This window comes from Triticum aestivum, chromosome 4B (assembly GCF_018294505.1).
Source record: "Triticum aestivum cultivar Chinese Spring chromosome 4B, IWGSC CS RefSeq v2.1, whole genome shotgun sequence".
NCBI lineage: Eukaryota > Viridiplantae > Streptophyta > Magnoliopsida > Poales > Poaceae > Triticum > Triticum aestivum.
The window spans coordinates 9,965,167-9,984,496 of NC_057804.1; positions in this window are offsets into that span (position 1 = coordinate 9,965,167).

Sequence of the window (19,330 nt, forward strand, 5' to 3'; positions counted from 1 at the left end):
AGATGTGCAATGATATGTTGGAGTTGCAGAATGCAAAGGGAAGGATCATCGAACTTGAAGGAGAACTAAAGACTACACGCAAGGACTACATGGACGAGATCGTAGCTCTAGCAAGACACAATAACGATCTTAAGTATGAGATCGAAGAACTCAAGAAGAAGTTAGCACTCAGGAATGAAGACCAGTATATCAACTGTCCAAGCGACTACATCAACATCGACGACCCAGATTCGGATCCAAGTGAACCCGATTTTGAAGACGAAGCTGGAGCAGACATCATGGAATCTTCCACCGGTTCAAATTAGTAGAAGTCCCCCACATATTAGTAGTATTTCCCCCCATGTAAACATTATAGTACACGCACTTGCGATAGTTAGATCGTTGTAAGCCTTGTTTGATTGAATGGAGTGATTTTGTGTGCATTTGCTCATGTGCATTTGGGTAGTGATTCCCCTTAGACCTCATTCTATTCTAAATTTCTCTTCTTTTCTAAACCCATCAGATGCCTCCGAGACGCGACCCTGGATTCGTTTTCCCGCCAGAGATCACCCAACTGATCCAGCAGCAGAACACCCTGATTCAAACATTGGTGCAGAACCAGGGCAACAACAACAACAACCCACCACCACCACCTGCGGATCATTTGACTCGTTTCCTTAGACTAAATCCGCCGGTGTACTCCAGTAGCACCGAGCCGATTGTAGCAGATGATTGGCTCCGCAAGATAGGAAGGGAGTTGACCACTGCAGGATGCACAGATGGAGAAAGAGTGAAGTTTGCAGCACATCAGCTTGAAGGACCCGCAGCCGCATGGTGGGAGAATTTCACAGCCACTTACCCGGTAGACACTGTCACATGGGATCAATTTCAGCAAGCTTTTCGCACTGCCCATGTCTCAGCAGGAGCCATGGCCATGAAGAAGCGTGAGTTTCGCAACTTACGCCAAGGAGGAAGGACTGTTGGCCAGTACGTGGATGACTTTAGCAAATTAGCACGTTATGCCCCAGATGACATTGCTACAGATGCGGCTAAACAGGAGAAGTTTCTAGAAGGACTGAATGATGAGTTCAGCATGCCGTTGATGGTAGCAAGTTTCAATAACTACCAGGAGTTAGTAGACCGAGCCCTTATGATTGAAGGAAAGCAGCAGCAAATTGAGAACCGCAAGCGAAAGTATGGACAAGGGAAGTATAACTCTGGAGCTCAGCAGAAGACTCGTTATACCCCTAAATCAGGAATTCAGTTTCAGCATACCCATGGAGGAGGTAATTCGCACAACCATAATGGCACTAAGAATGGGAACGGGAATGGAGGAAGCAACGGACAGAATCGCACCAACCCGTCAACACCATCCAAGGCAGACTTGAGTCACATTACTTGCTTTAAGTGCCGCAAGACGGGGCATTATGCAAATGACTGTCCAGAAGGCCAGAATGGAAATGGCAATGGAAGCTCTGGAAAGAAGCCCAACCCTTTCAACAGGGGACAGGTGAACCACATTGATGTGGAGGAGATTGAAGATCAGCCCGATGCAGTAATCGGTAAGTTTTTGGTTAAGTCATTTACTGCAGTTGTTCTTTTCGATACTGGTGCATCACATTCATACATATCAAGGGAATTTGTGGATAAGTATGAGTTACCGACCCAAGCCCTTAGGTCACCCATGCTAGTAACCTCACCCGGAGCAGAGTACATGGCTAGTAAATGGTGTGATCGACTGCCACTAAGGATTGGACACTATGTTTTCCCCTCAGACCTAATAGTTCTGGAATCCCAAGGATTTGATGTGATATTAGGAATGGATTGGTTATCAAAGTATGGAGGAAACATTGATTGCTCCACTAGATCAATTTTGCTCACCACACCAGAAGGAAGAAGGATTAAGTATGTATCACGGCACGAGCCGAGGAGAGCACAAGTAAATTGCTTATCAGGAGTGGTGCAGGAAGAAGTACCAGTGGTGAAGGATTTTCCTGATGTATTTCCGGAAGAGTTGCCAGGCATGCCACCGGATAGAGACATTGAGTTTTTGATTGAACTATTGCCAGGAACAGGCCCGATATCGAAACGACCATACAGGATGCCAGCACAAGATTTGGCAGAAATCAAGAAGCAGATTAAGGAGCTATTGGATAAAGGTTATATACGCCCAAGCTCTTCACCTTGGGGATCACCCGTTTTGTTAGTGGAGAAGAAGGATGGATCTTTGAGAATGGTTGTTGATTATCGTGAATTGAATGCGGTAACAATCAAGAACAAGTACCCACTACCAATGATAAATGATCTGTTTGATCGTTTGCAAGGAGCCAAAGTGTTTTCCAAGATCGACTTGCGATCAGGGTACCATCAGTTGAAGATTCGGGAGCAAGACATACCCAAGACTGCATTTACCACGAGATATGGACTGTACGAGTATACCGTTATGTCATTTGGACTGACTAACGCACCAGCTTATTTCATGAACCTGATGAACAAAGTGTTTATGGAGTTTTTGGATAAGTTCGTCGTGGTGTTCATAGATGACATTTTGATTTTCTCGAAGAATGAAGAGGAACACAAGGAACAATTGCGATTGGTTTTGGAGAAGCTAAGAGAACATCAGTTATACGCCAAGTTCAGCAAATGTGAGTTTTGGCTAAAGGAAGTTGGATTTCTCGGACATGTTATATCCGGAGAAGGAATAGCAGTTGACCCCACAAAGGTTGAGACCGTAACTAATTGGGAAGCACCAACGACAGTTGGAGAGATTCGGAGTTTTCTTGGACTCGCAGGATACTACCGAAGATTCATTGAGAATTTCTCAAGGATTGCTAAGCCTATGACTGAATTGTTGAAGAAGGATAACAAATTCATATGGACTGAGGACTGTGAGGCAAGTTTTCAGGAGTTGAAGAAAAGATTGGTTACCTCACCAGTTTTGATATTGCCAGATCAGACTAAGGATTATGAGGTGTATTGCGACGCTTCACGTCGAGGACTTGGAGCAGTGCTTATGCAGGAAGGAAGAGTTGTTTCGTATGCTTCACGACAACTTAAGCCCCATGAGTTGAATTATGCCACTCATGATTTGGAGTTAGCAGCCGTTGTGCATGCCCTGAAGACGTGGAGACATTTTCTCATTGGAAATCATTGTGAAGTATATACGGATCACAAGAGTCTGAAGTACATCTTCACACAGAAGGAATTGAATCTCAGACAAAGGAGATGGTTAGAACTTATCAAGGATTATGATATGAGATTGCATTATCACCCCGGAAAGGCTAATGTCGTAGCAGACGCATTGAGCCGTAAGAGCCACGTCAATACCCTAATGATGGGAGGAATACCCAATGAGTTAGCCGAGGACCTTCGAGAGCTATGTTTGGAAATAGTTCCGAGAGGCTATGTAGCAACATTGGAGATTCAGTCGACACTGATGGACAAAATCAGAGAAGCCCAAAAGGCAGATAAGGAAGTTGCCTCTATAAAGGAGAAAATGGGCAAAGGAAAGGCTAAAGGATTTCGTGAGGATGAACACGATACCCTATGGTTTGAAGACTGTGTTTATGTGCCCAATAACCCAGAAATCAGGAAGTTGATTTTACAAGAAGCCCATGATTCACCCTATTCGATTCACCCAGGAAATACCAAGATGTATTTGGATTTGAAGAACACTTTCTGGTGGACCGGAATGAAGAAGGATATTGCGGAGTATGTAGCAATTTGCGATGTATGTCAGAGAGTAAAGGCAGAACATCAGAAGCCAGCAGGATTGTTACAACCGTTGCCGATACCCGAATGGAAGTGGGATAAACTAGGCATGGATTTCATCACAGGTTTGCCAAAGACCCGTTCAGGATATGACTCGATTTGGGTTATAGTCGACCGTTTAACAAAGGTAGCTCATTTCATTCCAGTCAAGACTACCTATAGCAGTGCTAAGTTGGCAAAGATATACATGACCAGAATTGTGTGTTTACACGGAGTTCCGAGGAGCATCGTATCAGATAGAGGAACCCAGTTTACCTCGAAATTTTGGAACCAGTTGCACGAGACATTGGGAACTAGATTGGAATTCAGTACAGCTTTCCACCCACAGACCGATGGACAGACTGAGAGAGTCAATCAGATTTTGGAAGATATGCTGAGAGCTTGTGCACTAGATTATGGATCTAGCTGGGATGATAATTTGCCGTATGCAGAATTTTCCTACAACAACAGTTACCAAACCAGCTTGAAGATGGCACCTTTCGAGGCTCTGTATGGAAGAAGGTGCAGGACACCGTTGTCATGGGACGAAACTGGAGATCGTCAGTTGTTTGGACCAGATTTGATTAAGGAGTCTGAACAGAAGGTTAAGTTGATTCGAGACAGGCTCAAGGTAGCCCAGTCCAGACAGAAGAGCTATGCCGATTCAAAGCGCAAAGCGATTGAGTATGAAGTTGGAGACAGAGTATATCTCAGAGTATCCCCGCTTCGAGGAGTTAAGCGTTTTGGAGTTAAAGGAAAGTTAGCACCCCGTTTCGTTGGACCGTATAAGATTTTGCAACGTATGGGAGAAGTTGCTTATAAGTTGGAATTGCCAGAAGGACTGTCAGGAGTTCATGATGTATTCCATGTTTCTCAGTTGAAGAAATGTCACCCAGAGATAGCAGAGGTACCGTTAAGAGACACAGTGCCACTGGAAGCAATTCAGTTGAAGGATGACTTGACATATGAGGAAAAACCTGTTAAGATTCTCGATTATGCCAGCAGAGTTACCCGCAGCAAAGTTATCAAGTTTTGTAAAGTTCAGTGGAGCCACCACACTGAGGATGAAGCCACCTGGGAAAGAGAGGAAGTTTTGCTCAAGGACCACCCTCACCTATTTTCTAGCCAACCCGAATCTCGAGGGCGAGATTCATCTTAAGGGGGTAGGTTTGTAACATCCCAAATTTTCAATTTGGAATGTTATACATTAGGTCATCATGCATATCATATTTTTCTCGCATTTTCCGATCCTAGAAAATTTCACGCAACTCAAGGACCCTCGGAGAGAGTTGGAAGTTTCATTATTTTCATATTTGGGATTTCTCAAATTTTGAAAATAGGATCATTTGGATTTATTTAATTATCTTCATAAAGTTTTTCCTATAAAAATTTTAAGAGAGGGAATAATATGACTTTCCCAATATTTAGGAAAAATGAAGATATTATAAATAAATCAAGATTTGGTTTTGGAAGATTTATTTTGCTTAGGCAAAAATGAGCATTTTAAAAATTTATGCATGTTTGCCGTTTTTAAAGTTCATTTTGTTCGACTCATTTTTAGGAGTCGGGGAAAATTTGTTTTATTTAAATCAGAGTTCATTTGGTATTTTTTTAATTCGTTTTGTTTTTTTTAAAAAAAAAATCGCGCCGCCCCCCCCCCTGGGCCAAGGCCCAGCCGGCCCAGCCAGCCAGGCCCGGCCCAGCGCCCCGCCTCCCTCTCCCTCGCGCGCACGCCGCCGCCCGAGCGGGAGCTTCCCCGCCGCCGCACGCCTCCCGGAGTCCGGCTCCGACCCGCGCCCCCTGCCCCTTCCCCAAGCCACCCGGCGACCCCCCCCCTTTATATGCGCCGCCCCCCCCTCTCTCTCACCCCGAGCCGCCCTCGCCCCTCGCCTCCCGACCCGCGCGGAACGCCGCCGCCGCCGGAACGCCGCCGCCGCCGTCCCTCGCCGACGCCGGGAGCCCCGCCGCCCCTCGCCGCCCCCTCCCGACCCCGCCGCCGACCCCTAGCCCGCCGCCCGGAGCCCCGCCGGCGATCACCGGAGGTAGCCCCGCCCCGATCCGGTTTTCCCTAAAAACCGATCCGGTTTATTTAAAAAAAAACGTGTTCGGTTTTTTTTAAAAAAAAAACTAGATTGGTTTTATTTTTCGGTTTTCTTATTTAACAAACGTTCACCGAACCGTTCGTTTCAATGAACGCGTTCGTTGGATTGGTTCTGTTAACGAACGTCCGTTATTTAAACCGTTCGTCGTTTTTCTTTTAATCGGATTTAATCCGTTATTTTTCTGATTCGATTTCCGATCCAATTTTCAAATCTGTTTTATTTCTTGCTCGTTTATCGGAATCAGGTGATTCAAACGCCTGGAGTTTCGTAACGAAACCGCCGTTCCGACTAACCAACTTTCACAGAGTTTTGCTACTGTGAAATTTTGACCTAATTTCAGATTTCTAAACCGAGTCGTTCTCTCTCGAGTTCCGACTTTCGATGCCTTATTTGATTCGATTCTTTTGCAACCAGGGTTCTTAAGTTGAACTCTCTGGTTAGATCTTTTATTCGAGATTTCCCTGTGCATTAGATGAGTACTTATTGTATGCTTGTTGTTTGTCTGCGTTAGATCACCCGGAGTGCGCCGCTTGTTACTTCGAATCTCTAGGTCACGCGGATCATCAGCAAGGCAAGTAACACTTGATCATATCTTTCCTACTACCCAGTTTTATTGCATTAGATCAAACCCTCAAACACTTGCATTGTTTAGGATCTAAATTAAATTGTGGGATTGGGAAGTAGAATTGAGGTAGTACCTATTACCTGTTACTTATGAAACCTTGGGAGTTACTTCTACGTTTGCTTATTATGCTATGCTATGCTAGTAGACGTGGATTGGGTGAGTGAATATCCATGACAGATGTGAGATTGTTAATTAATGGTTTATCTAAGGTGGCAACCTAAACACACATCTGGGTGGATTGAGGCACCTGGTTTCCATCAGGACTTGCCTGTATTTCTTCGGACCGCCACCCAGGCTCTAAGGGATCATAAGATATTTCAAACTGGAAACTTCCGTGTGCAGCCACAAGCCAATTATGGGCTCTGGCGTAGTTGATTAAGTTGTGCGAACTCTTACGGGTAGGCTAGCTGATGTAGGGGATGTAGGTTGGTACGGTCTACCCACATGTAAGGTGCTAGCGCTTCTGAAAGACTATGTCTCGGTCATCCGTTTCTCAAACACCATGTAGTGCGAGAATCAAGCGGAGGCGATCGAGTCTTGTGGGGAAAAGTGCGCAAACCTCTGCAGAGTGTATAAACTAATCATGATTAGCCGTGTCCCCGGTTATGGACGTTTTGAGTATCTGGTAATTGAATATCATGTGAATCTCAACATGTTACCTCTAATAAAAGCTATTGGGTTTTAATGAGTACTTTTAATTGGGATTGAGGATGCTGTCAACCATTCTCAATGTTTAACAACCACCATGATAGTTAAACAAAATTATTCCTTTGATGTAGGGAAAAATTGGCTTTTCGCAAAACTGTAACCATAGAGCCTTACCACCAGCCAAATATGCATGTAGTATAGGCTTATTGTTTCATTACTCTCTATGTGTTACATTGCCAGCATATTCCATGTGCTGACCCGTTTTCGGGCTGCAACTTTCATGTTGCAGACTTTTCAGACGACGAGTAAGGAATTTAGGTCGTGGTTCTATACTCAGTGATGCCGATGGAGTTGATGGACTCACTTATCTTCCAAGCCTTCCGCTGTTATCGTTATTAGATGGCCTTAAGCCATATTTATTGTAATAAGTCCCTCTTCTGGACAATCGATGTAATAAGTGTGTGATTGCTACTCTGCTATAAATCCTTCGAAGTACTGTGTGGTGTCAGCATTACTGATCCAGGGATGACACCTGAGCACAGAGACTTGATCCATTTGGGTCTGGTCGCTACAGTGAAATTGTGGTTCTGCGGTGTGCCATAATTTTCTTCTAGCTGAGTTGGCATGGAGCGCGTCCAAGGACGTGACATCTTTCACTCTGCAGATATATTTTGTGAACTCGTAAGATAAGAAAGAGAGTCGCAAAAGTCAACAAAATCACACACAAAGAACATTTTTAAACTTCAGGATATTCTTGGAAACACACGATTTCTCGCGGAGAAGGAGTATTGCATATCTTACACGCGGGCATAATTATACATTACATCACTCAGGATATGCGTACATAATCCTGACATGTTATTTAAACTAGTGCACTTCTCCAGATCCTACATGATGCGCAAACATGCTACTTCTCACAACCTATGTACATATAAACATATTATACAAGTCGATACATCGCATGGCGTCTATGCGTACTTAGTCGGAGATGGTGAGGATCTCCCTTGGCCTGCCGAGGGTGAGACGCTGAGACGCTAGGGAATCAACCTCCTCCTCGCTAATAGGTTCCAGACGAGAAACGTTGTGCTAAGCGGATGGAGCAGGTGCCGTAGGCGGAATAACACGAATACGAGTGGGTGGAATAGGTGGGGCAGCACGTATAGGAGTGGGTGCAACAAGTGGTGCAGGGCGAATGGGAGTGGGTGCAATAGGTGGTGCAGAGCGGACGGGAGTGGGTGCAATAGGTGGTGCAGAGCGGACGGGAGTGGGTGCAATAGCCTGGTTAAATTCCTCTGTGGTAGGCAGACGACGAGCAGTGGCGAGTATGCTAGGTGAGTGAGAGGCTGCGGATGACACAAAAGTCAGTGGCGGAGCGGTGTGCAGAAGTTCCCTCCTGTTAGCAGCACAGCCATGAACTGAGTCCATGCGTGCAGCTACGAGGTCATCCACCATGCAGTCGAATGCTGCCTCCAGGGCTCGGAGGTACTCGACAAGCATCTCAAAGGCATCGTCTCGCTCTCCTCTGGGGCAAGAGAAGGAGTAGTGACAGGTATAAGGCACATGGCATGGAAGGTAGCGGTAGCGACGGGTCTTCATTGCAGGAAGAACATCCCGAAGACGGGCTATTGTCTCGCGGGCAGCCATCTGCATAGCATGCCTTTCTGTAGGCATGGCTCTCCCCATCAATCGGAGGCGGCGTATCTCAGCATGGCCTCCCCTGAATTGCACCACGGCCTGGTGCATAGTCAGACTGTCGTTGATCTTGTGTGGATAAAGCGTGAAGACTGGGTGCACGGATGGCCCCATCGCGACCTGAACGATGAAGGAGAGGAGTTTGACGAACCCCTCAGGCACGTTGGCGAACATTTGAGACTCGCAGTCGTTGCCGGCCATCTACAAAAGTAGGCAAAAATTCTGAGTGATCAGATCATAAATTTTATGCTGACTGTCAGAAAAAAAAGACAACATTTGTAAAAACATGAATGACTCTATCATGCTAATAACCAATTAGCGATCGCACCTAGTGGCTTCCTTCAGTCAGCCTAGCTCTGATACCAAGTGTGTCACGACCGGCTTTTCAATAAAAAGTTTATTGATAAAACCGATCTTTTTTTAACCCAGTATAGGAAAAGTCATCCTTTCTGGTAGACAAAAGCTTGATAAATAGAGAACCAGTAGCATCAAATATATTACAGGGTTGAGCTGAGGCTGCTCAACAATTTATTACAAACTCGCCAATATCTTACACATGGGCGGTTATGACACAGGGGTGTGGTGGCATGCTACTAGCTCGATGAAAAGTGGTGGTGGATAACTTGACTTCTACTGGCAGTACATCGAGCGTCGAGGTGAGGTTCGATGAATTTATTCGGGGTGCGGAAGCGGATAATACAATGATCAAGACAGGATCGCACGGGACTGACTGGGACTCCTCTAGGCGTCGGACTCGCTATCAAACTCTTCATCCATGAGATCGCCTTCATCAACATCTGGCCAAATCAACAAGCCAGGTGAGTACTTGAAAGTACTCGCAAGACAGTTCGGACAAAAGATATAATCAATGAATGCATGAATGCGTCATGAACAAGGATGATGCTCATATAACAACGGTAATATTTCCGGACTTGATAAATATAATAAATAGCTGAAAACCGATCGGGTGTCTGGAGCGACGCCTCGAAAGGTAAATAAATAAAAAGAAAAGGCATGCCGCAGTCGGGCGTCTAAGAGACACCACATAAAGGGCTTTAAAAAGAATTGCCACAGTCGGACGTCTGGGCGACATCACATAAAGGGCTTTAAAGGAAATACCACAGTCGGACGTCTGGGCGACATCACAGAAAGGGCTTTAAAAGAAATGCCACAGTCGGACGTCTGAGCGACATCACAGAAAGGGCTTTAAATGAAATGCCACAGTCGGACGTCTGGGCGACATCACATAAAGGGTTTAAAAAGAAATGCCACAGTCGGACGTCTGGGCGACATCACAGAAAGGGCTTTAAAAGAAATGCCACAGTCGGACGTCTGAGCGACATCACAGAAAGGGCTTTAAAAGAAATGCCACAGTCGGACGTCTGGGCGACATCACAGAAAGGGCTTTAAAATAAATGCCACAGTCGGACGTCTGAGCGACATCACAGAAAGGGCTTTAAAAGAAATGCCACAGTCAGACGTCTGGGCGACATCACAGAAAGGGCTTTAAAATGAATGTAAATAACAAGGTTAGTTCATCCACAAGAATAATCTTTTAACCAGATTTATCACACATAAATCCTACCGGAGTTTTGTCACTGAGGCTGATACCTGACAAAATAAGATGAATATAGTACTTGAACAAAGTACAAGATAATTGAAAGATTTGAGACTCTGCAGAGTTTGGATGAACTGACCACAGCCAACGGATTTCTGTAGTCACGAAGGACTAGTTCCGTTTACGGTATTTCAGTAGAAACACATTTAACTAGTACACACCCATTTCACCTCACAAAGCCAGGAATCACCCTGGATAACGTCCAAGAAAAACTTTGAGACGGGGAGGCCACAACCTCGAATAGCATGGGATCAAATTTCTATACGTGCGCTCTAAGGGGTGCCCCCCCTCTCGGTCCCAACCGGAAACACCCATGCCCCCTGACCGGATGACGGGCTTTAATCCAGGGCCATGGAACCCTCACCCCGACCTCTCTTTTTGGTGTGTACCAGGAAAACGGTTTGCAACTTACTATGCCATATTCCTTTCGGAAAACATGTGACAGTGTAGGAAGGAATGAATGGAAATGTGATTGGTGTCATGCTGACACGGAGGTCAAATAATCTGGCATAAGACTGGCATGTCACAACACTGCCATCTTACCCATCCTCATGCCAACACATGGCTATGCAAATATGTGTCCAACAACATAATGCTTTCCGAAACTTAGTTTCCGATTATGTGCATGAAATATAACATTCAAAGTGATGTTCATAAACATGCCATGACCATACTAAAATGCACACATGCAACAACACTCATCATATCAAGAGTTCAAACATGCTTGCCTGGATCGGAGTAGTCGGAGTCTAACTATGCGAAGTTTGCAGTTCCGTCACCTCCTCCGGTATCTACGGTATAAAAAAAATACGCACGTAACGTAAACACCGTGAGTGTACAGAAAATACTCCAAATAAATTCTCAAATAAATCTTATAAATAACTAGACAAAAATCTAAGGAGAACAGAAAAAGAATCAACCACAAATACTTTTCTGTTTAAAAGTTTTAAGAGTTTTGGTCCAAGGACCCATCTGTAATGAAACAGAAAGTTTCCAGGGGCTCTGCGGAAAAGTCCAGAATAACGTTTCGTTTAAAAGAAACGGCTGTGAGGCTGACAGCCGGGCTCCACCTGTCAGGTTTAAAAATTCGAAAGAGGGAGTCGGGGCTCGTCGGCGCCCGAGAGCCGCGGTGGTCGCCGGCGGCGATCCACGGCGAGGCAGGGAGATCGATGAGTACCTTCGTGATCAATGCACCGTTCCGCGTCTGTGGGTGGTGGTAGAGGTCGTCGGCGAGCACCACGTCGACGGCGACGCTTGCTCCGGCGGACGGCGGTTCGGGTGGTCGTGGACCTCGCCGGAGAGAGCTGCGGGATCAAAATTGACGTGGGGGTTAACCTACTGGAGGTGGTACGAGGCTACGGGCGAGAGTAGGGCGGTGGAGGAGTTCTCACCGAAGAGAACGTTGCCGGAGCCCGAGGCGGACGGAGGTGGCCGGAGTCGAGGAAGAAAGGCCCCTCGAGGCCCTTCCAGTGGCTAGGCGGGGTCTGGTGAGGTGGTGGAGCCGTGCGGGGGCGAGAGCAATGCTCGGGGTGCTATATATAGCTGGCCCGAGTCAGTTGCCGTGAACGGTTAAGTGCGGCGAGTTGATTACGGCGGCGCTGTGGTTGGACGGTCGGCTTAGGAGCTTGAGCATCGCCTAGGTGGAGCAGCGGTGCCATTTCGGGGTCCAGCTCAGCAAGGGAGGGAGGTTTACGGCCTGCCCTCGACGGAACGGCCGCACGGCCCGTCGGCGGCAGAGAACGCGCTCTGCGCGTGCCAGGCCACGACGACGGTGCCGCATGCATGCGCTGGCACGGAGGTGGCCACGCGGAGCTACCAGGATGCTTGGGCGGCGCCGAACGGCGTTACGCCGCAGTTTTGCTCCCAGTCGGCCGCTACGGTGGTTCTGCCGCCGCAAAGCACGCCGGCGCAGGTGGGCCAGGGTGCCACCGACGCCAGGAACGCGCCAAGCGTTCGTGTGAAGCTCTGGACAAGAGGGATAGGCTGCGAGCAACGTGGCAAGGGCACTATGGACATGTGACTGAAGTTACTGAGGGAGAACGACAATGAACTCTGAATTTACTGAATATGAACAAAACAGTGCATGCCAAGTGTTCGACAGAATGATTCTGGCATCTAGGGATTTTTCCTTGATCTGGTTTTTGGTGGAGGGGCCTCTCATTGCATCTGGAGGCTGCCTGAATATTTGTAGAATTTTTGGAGAAGTGTAGATATGAATTTCACCAAATTTGGCAAATCTGGTCCAAACTTGCAGAGAGTAAAATTTGAAATTTTTGAAAAGAAGATTAGTGGATCAAGATGGTTCTGGGTTGTGGGTACAAAGGACTATCCAGGGGTGTTGAGTTGAGGTCAAAAATCAAAAGCATTAGGGTACTTGCTTTGTAATACACCTAGGCTCAAAAGAAAAGACAGAATTATTTTGGGAGGAGAAATAGTTGGAATAAAATCCAAAAAATGGATTTTATTAGTTTGGACAGAATGTTTGGGTTGCACCAAAGTGGGAGGAGGGGTTTTAGGAAAATTTCACCATAGGAGGCATGGAATTTTTTTAGAAAGGATCAAAACCAAATAAAAGCCCAAAACTAAAATGGGTTTTCTTTTTAAAAGAAACTAAATCTAAGAAAAAGATTTTTGAGGGGGCAAACTTAGAAGATGGTTTTTAGGAAGGGTCTAAATGACCTTCTTTCAAACCAAGCAAGGTTCTTTCTGAAAACAAAAACACAAAAAAATTTGGAGTGTCACAACAGTAAGCTGGTGCAGCTGCAAGCAGAGCGTCGTGGCGGGATCTACATGTGAAGCGGAGTACATGGCAGCCTCGGAGGCAGCACATGAAGCAATTTGGGTGAAGGAGTTCATCACCGACCTAGGAGTCATACCCAATGCATCGGAGCCGATCAAACTCTTCTGTGACAACACTGGAGCTATTGCACTTGCCAAGGAGCCCAGGTTTCACAAGAAGACCAGGCACATCAAGCGTCGCTTCAACTCCATTCATGAAAATGTTCAAGATGGGGACATAGAAATTTTCAAAGTGCATACGGATCTGAATGTCGCAAATCTGTTGACTAAACCTCTTCCGCGAGCAAAACATGATCAACACCAGAACTCTATGGGTGTGCGATTCATCACAATGTAACTAAATTATTGACTCTAGTGCAAGTGGGAGACTGTTGGAAATATGCCCTAGAGGCAATAATAAAAGTGTTATTATTATATTTCCTTGTTCATGATAATTGTCTTTTATTCATGCTATAATTGTATTATCCGGAAATCGTAATACATGTGTGAATACATAGACCACAATATGTCCCTAGTGAGCCTCTAGTTGACTAGCTCGTTGATCAACAGATAGTCATGGTTTCCTGACTATGGACATTGGATGTCATTGATAACGGGATCACATCATTAGGAGAATGATGTGATGGACAAGACCCAATCCTAAGCATAGCAGAAGATCGTGTAGTTCGTTTTGCTAGAGCTTTTCCAATGTCAAGTATCTCTTCCTTAGACCATGAGATCGTGTAACTCCCGGATACCGTAGGAGTGCTTTGGGTGTACCAAACGTCACAACGTAACTGGGTGACTGTAAAGGTGCATTACAGGTATCTCTGAAAGTGTCTGTTGGGTTGACACGGATCGAGACTGGGATTTGTCACTCCGTATGACGGAGAGGTATCACTAGGCCCACTTGGTAGTGCATCATCATAATGAGCTCAAAATGACTAAGTGTTTGGTCATCGGATCATGCATTACGGTACGAGTAAAGTGACTTGCCGGTAACGAGATTGAACGAGGTATTGGGATACCGACGATCGAATCTCGGGCAAGTAAAATACCGATTGACAAAGGGAATTGTATACGGGGTTGTTTGAATCCTCGACATCGTGGTTCATCCGATGAGATCATCGAGGAGCATGTGGGAGCCAACATGGGTATCCAGATCCCGCTGTTGGTTATTGCCCGAGAGCCGTCTCGGTCATGTCAGCATGTCTCCCGAACCCGTAGGGTCTACACACTTAAGGTTCGATGACGCTAGGGTTGTATGAATATGAGAATGCAGCAAACCGAATGTTGTTCGGAGTCCCGGATGAGATCCCGGACATCATGAGGAGTTCCGGAATGGTCCGGAGGTAAAGATTTATATATGGGAAGTCTTATTTTGGTCGCCGGAAAAGTTTCGCGCGTTATCGGTATTGTACCGGGAGTGCCGAAAGGGGTCCGGGGGTTCCACCAGGGGTCCACCAGCCCCGGGGGGGCCACATGGGCTGTAGGGGGTGCGCCTTGGCCTATATGGGCCAAGGGCACCAGCCCCAAGAGGCCCATGCGCCAAAGGGACAAGAGGAGGGGAGAGTCCTAAAAGGGGAAGGCACCTCCGAGGTGCCTTGGGGAGGATGGACTCCTCCCCCCCTTGGCCGCACCCTTCCTTGGAGGAAGGGGCAAGGCTGCGCCTCCCCCCTCTCTCTTGCACCTATATAAAGGGAGGGGAGGGAGGGGCAGCCACACCCATAAGCCTTGGCACCTCCCTCCTCCCTGCAACACCTCCTCCTCCTCCCGTAGTCGCTTAGCGAAGCCCTGCCGGAGTTCTGCTGCATCCACCATCACGCCGTCGTGCTGCTGGATCATCATCAACCTCTCCTTCCCCCTTGCTAGATCAAGAAGGAGGAGATGTCCTCCGCTCGTACGTGTGTTGAACGCGGAGGTGCTGTCCGTTCGGCACTAGGTCATCGGTGATATGAATCACTGCGAGTACGACTCCATCATCCCCGTTCCATTGAATGCTTCCGCACGCAATCTACAAGTGGTATGTAGATGCAATCACTCTCCCATGACTCGTTGCTAGATGAACTCATAGATGGATCTTGGTGAAACCGTAGGGAAAATTCAATTTTCTGCAACGTTCCCCAACAGATGGAACCTTGTCCCGGATCAAGCTCGGACCACGTCATCAATACCGAACACATTAATCAGCTAAGTTGCCTTCATGCTCAAAGTTTTAAATTTTTAACTTGTGTTCGGCTCGACCAAGCATTATACTTTTTTGGAAAAGTTGCTTGTAAATTTTTTTCCTTGTCCAAACTTTGTTTGTGACGCATAAATTCAAATACCCAATTCATTTGGGGGATTCCTTCATGAAGCTTTTCCTCTTGCATATGATTATACTTGTACGGCTTCGTTCCTTGTTCGTGTATTATGCCACAATATGCACCATATTGACTTAAGAGATTTGCAAGCTGGGTTGCCTCGCTCTTGTGTTTACCCCTACGTTCCCGATTGTTCGGCTAGGGAGTAAAGGGAGCACCTCTGCGATTGTCACGATCGGGTCATCCGAGCCGGACCTCAAACTGGGTGAAGCGGAAAGCTAGCGCTCTTATAGTTTCCGATGATGGTCGGCACACAACGGAACTCATGAGTACAAAAAATCTATTGCACAAGTCTCATATTAACAATGAGCACCGAAGAAAGGTATCGGTGGGGTACTATTTTCTTCGAAGATGCTTCTTACACTTTATCAGTAATATAGCATAAGTTCCCTGAGCGCGCTTTGTCTGTTACAGCCTTATGACCTGATTGCCTGGTTATTGGAAACACCGTTGATATTCTCGACAGGTGGAGTACATAACACTTTTTGGTCTCTGACCGAAGAGGGAGAAGCCGACGGTCGGTTAAGACGCGTTTAAAGTTCGGTTGAACATAGATATGATACAATCATTCTTTTACCCAAGTCACATGGGGGCTCTTATGTTTATTTGGGCCGTTTTATAATAAGTGTTTTTCTTCTTAGTCGTTGCAAAGTTTTTATTATTATTTATCACTCCTTTTTCGACACAAGTGTGCGGTCACTAGCCGGGGAGCCTAATTTCTCTCCCAAAGCCGCTAGAGTTTAGTTTGCTAAACTGGCCTATTAAGAAGTACTCCGCCTTCGGGATAGGAGGTTGAAGCCGTAGGCTGACCCGCTTGAAGTTTTGAGATAGGATGCACTACACCATGACAAAAAATTAAGGGCAATTAACTGCCGGGAATAAGCAAGAATTGGGGGCGATTAACTGCCTGGAAAGCTTTATATGCCGGGCAATAATGTATAGGTCAATGCATCTACCGGGAACGTGGAAGCTAGGTGGGCAGGCCATCTACCGGCATCTTTTGGGGCGGCCCAATTGCCCCAAATTCATTTTGAGGGCGAATGCACTGCTCTTAACCAGTTGGCGCGGAATTAACGAATTGAGGCCCAAAAAGCGCGCGAGGCAAGTCGCGGGAGAATGAAAAATTAGAAGACACTGGAAGCCCACCGTGGCCTTTTCCCCCTCCTCTTTCCCCTTCTCCACACACTGCATCTCGAAAAAAACACATCTCGAAGCCCACCGTACGCTCTCCCTCCCTCAGCAGCCGACCGCACTGCATCTCACCGTCGCCGCCAAACCCTAGCGCCGCCGCCCCTCCGTCGACCCACCGCCGCCGCGCCCCCATCCCGTGCATCGACCCACCGCCGCCGCCCCTGTGTCGACCCGGCGCCGCCGCCCCTATCCCCTGCATCCACCCGTCGCCTTCATCCCCTGCCTTGACCCGCCGCCGCGGAACCTGCGTCGACCCACCGCCGTTGACCCCATCCCCTGCATCGACCCACCGCCGTCGACCACATCCCCTGCATCGACCCGGCGCCGCCCCCATCCCCTGCATCAAACCACCGCCGCCCCCATCCCCTGCATCGACCCGGCGCCGCTGCCCCTGCATCCACCTAGCACCGCCGCCCCCATCCCCTGCATCGACCCGGCGCCGCCGCCCCTGCATCCACCTAGCGCCGCCGCCCCCATCCTCTGCATCCACAACGCAGGAGCATCCCCACTCCAGCCCGCCGCCCCTGCATCCACCCAGAACCACCGCCCCCATCCTCTTTATCCACGCCACAGGAGAATCCCCCAATCCAGCCGGCCGCACCAGCATCACGCAATCCAGCGCCGCCGCCCCATCCCCTCCATCACCCCACATAGTTGTCCCAGTGTACAGGCGAAGCTGAACTAAAAAGATCTCAGCTTTGTGGGATATACATACAAAAACTTTGATGTTGTTAAAGGATTAAAACATGCAGGTTTGTGTCTTTGACATAATTTTGTATGTTGTGAAATATGGCTGGATTGCAAGTATGGATTTCTTTTCTAGTGTTATTGGCATTTTTCTCATATCATAGTCATTATGTTTTGTAAACTGATAAATGACAGTTTTTCATAGTATAAACATGCTATTAGGTAGCTTCACCACTTGATGAAAAATGACCAGTATCTAAGTGGCATACATGCTGTTTATAATCCTTTGTTGTTTATTAATCTATAAATGTTTGCAGATATGCAAAGGAGCTCATCACTAAAAAGGCCCTCTATTGGTGCTATATTCCCCAAGAACAATGCCTCCTGATACCCTTCGCCATCCTCGTCCCTGGTTCACCTCCTCTGCCACCTACTCGTCAACTGATTAGCAGGAGCAGCAACAGCCTGAGAGTCACACATAGAGGTTGCACTGAGTTCTGTTCTCTGTTGTCACAGGTCTGCATTTAGAACATGCAAAGTTTTTCTTTTTTTCTGAGGTAGTAAACTTGGCTATGAGCTATGAGTCTAATAGAAGATCCTTGTAACTCGAACTGTCAGAACATGATTCCTAACTTATGCCTATCAGGTGCTATTTAGAGTATATGACTTGGTACTTTTGATTTAGTTTCATTAATGATCTGGATGATAAACTGGACAAGTTTGTGGTACTTTTTGATATGCTAAATGTAAGATCATAACTGCATGCTAGTTGGTTATTGTTCTTCATCTAGGGTATTTATATTTTTACGCGTTCCAGGAACCAGCCTAAACCAGACTTTAAGGACAAGTTTAAGATCTAGGTTGGGAAGTGAAGAAGGTATCAAGCTGCAGCCATCAATAATTGAACAAGTGCCACTTGCAGCTTCTGGTGAGATTCTTGATCATAAGACTTGATATTTTTATATCATTGTGTGGTATATTCTGATTTTAGTTTGAATACCTTGTAATTTGATTCTATCATTGCATGGTAATATTAGACTATATTTCGAATATTCGAGTGTTGCTCTGGTTTGTAATTATTGATTTGTGTTGGCTTGCGATAATTAGGCAAGGGTTCAAGTTTAGTACAAGCAACTCGTGATGGTCAAGAGTTGGATGGATCATGCTAGGTACAACATTAAGATGAACACGCTTTCCACTTTATATAATATTATCAAAGGATTATCTATTGATGAATCAATAATTGTAGGCATACAAAAATGTATATTGAAGGGGTCAAACAATTTATACAATTTGCATTTACCAATTCTGCTAGAGGGAGCAAGATATTATGTCCTTGTAAAATCTGTATGAACTATGCATGGAAGGAATCTAGTGTTGTCTATGAGCACTTAGTATGCGATGGGTTCTTGGAAGGGTATAAAAAATGGTTGTATCACGGGGAGGGAAAATTATGCCTTCCACAACGGTGCGAGCCTGTCAAGTTTCAAAATGACGAGGTTGAAGATGAGGACATATTTGAGGTACTTGATGAGATACCTGAAATGCTCGAAGATATAGGACATGAATTTGGTGAAGTTGGGGATGGTGGTGGGAATGATGGTGACCTAAGGGAGGATGGAAGTGATCCAAATATAGAGGCATTTCACCAATTATTAGATGATGCAGGGCAACAACTTTATCCCGGGTGCACAAGCTTCTCAAAGCTACACTTTGTAGTTAGATTACTCCACACCAAATTTCTTGGGGGTTGGAGTGATAAGAGTTTTAACATATTGCTAGAGCTGCTTAATAAGGCCTTTCCAGGGGACTCGCCACTTCCTAAGAACTTTCATGAAGCAAAGAAGATGATAAAATGCCTTGGACTAGGTTATGTTAATATACATGCATGTGAGAA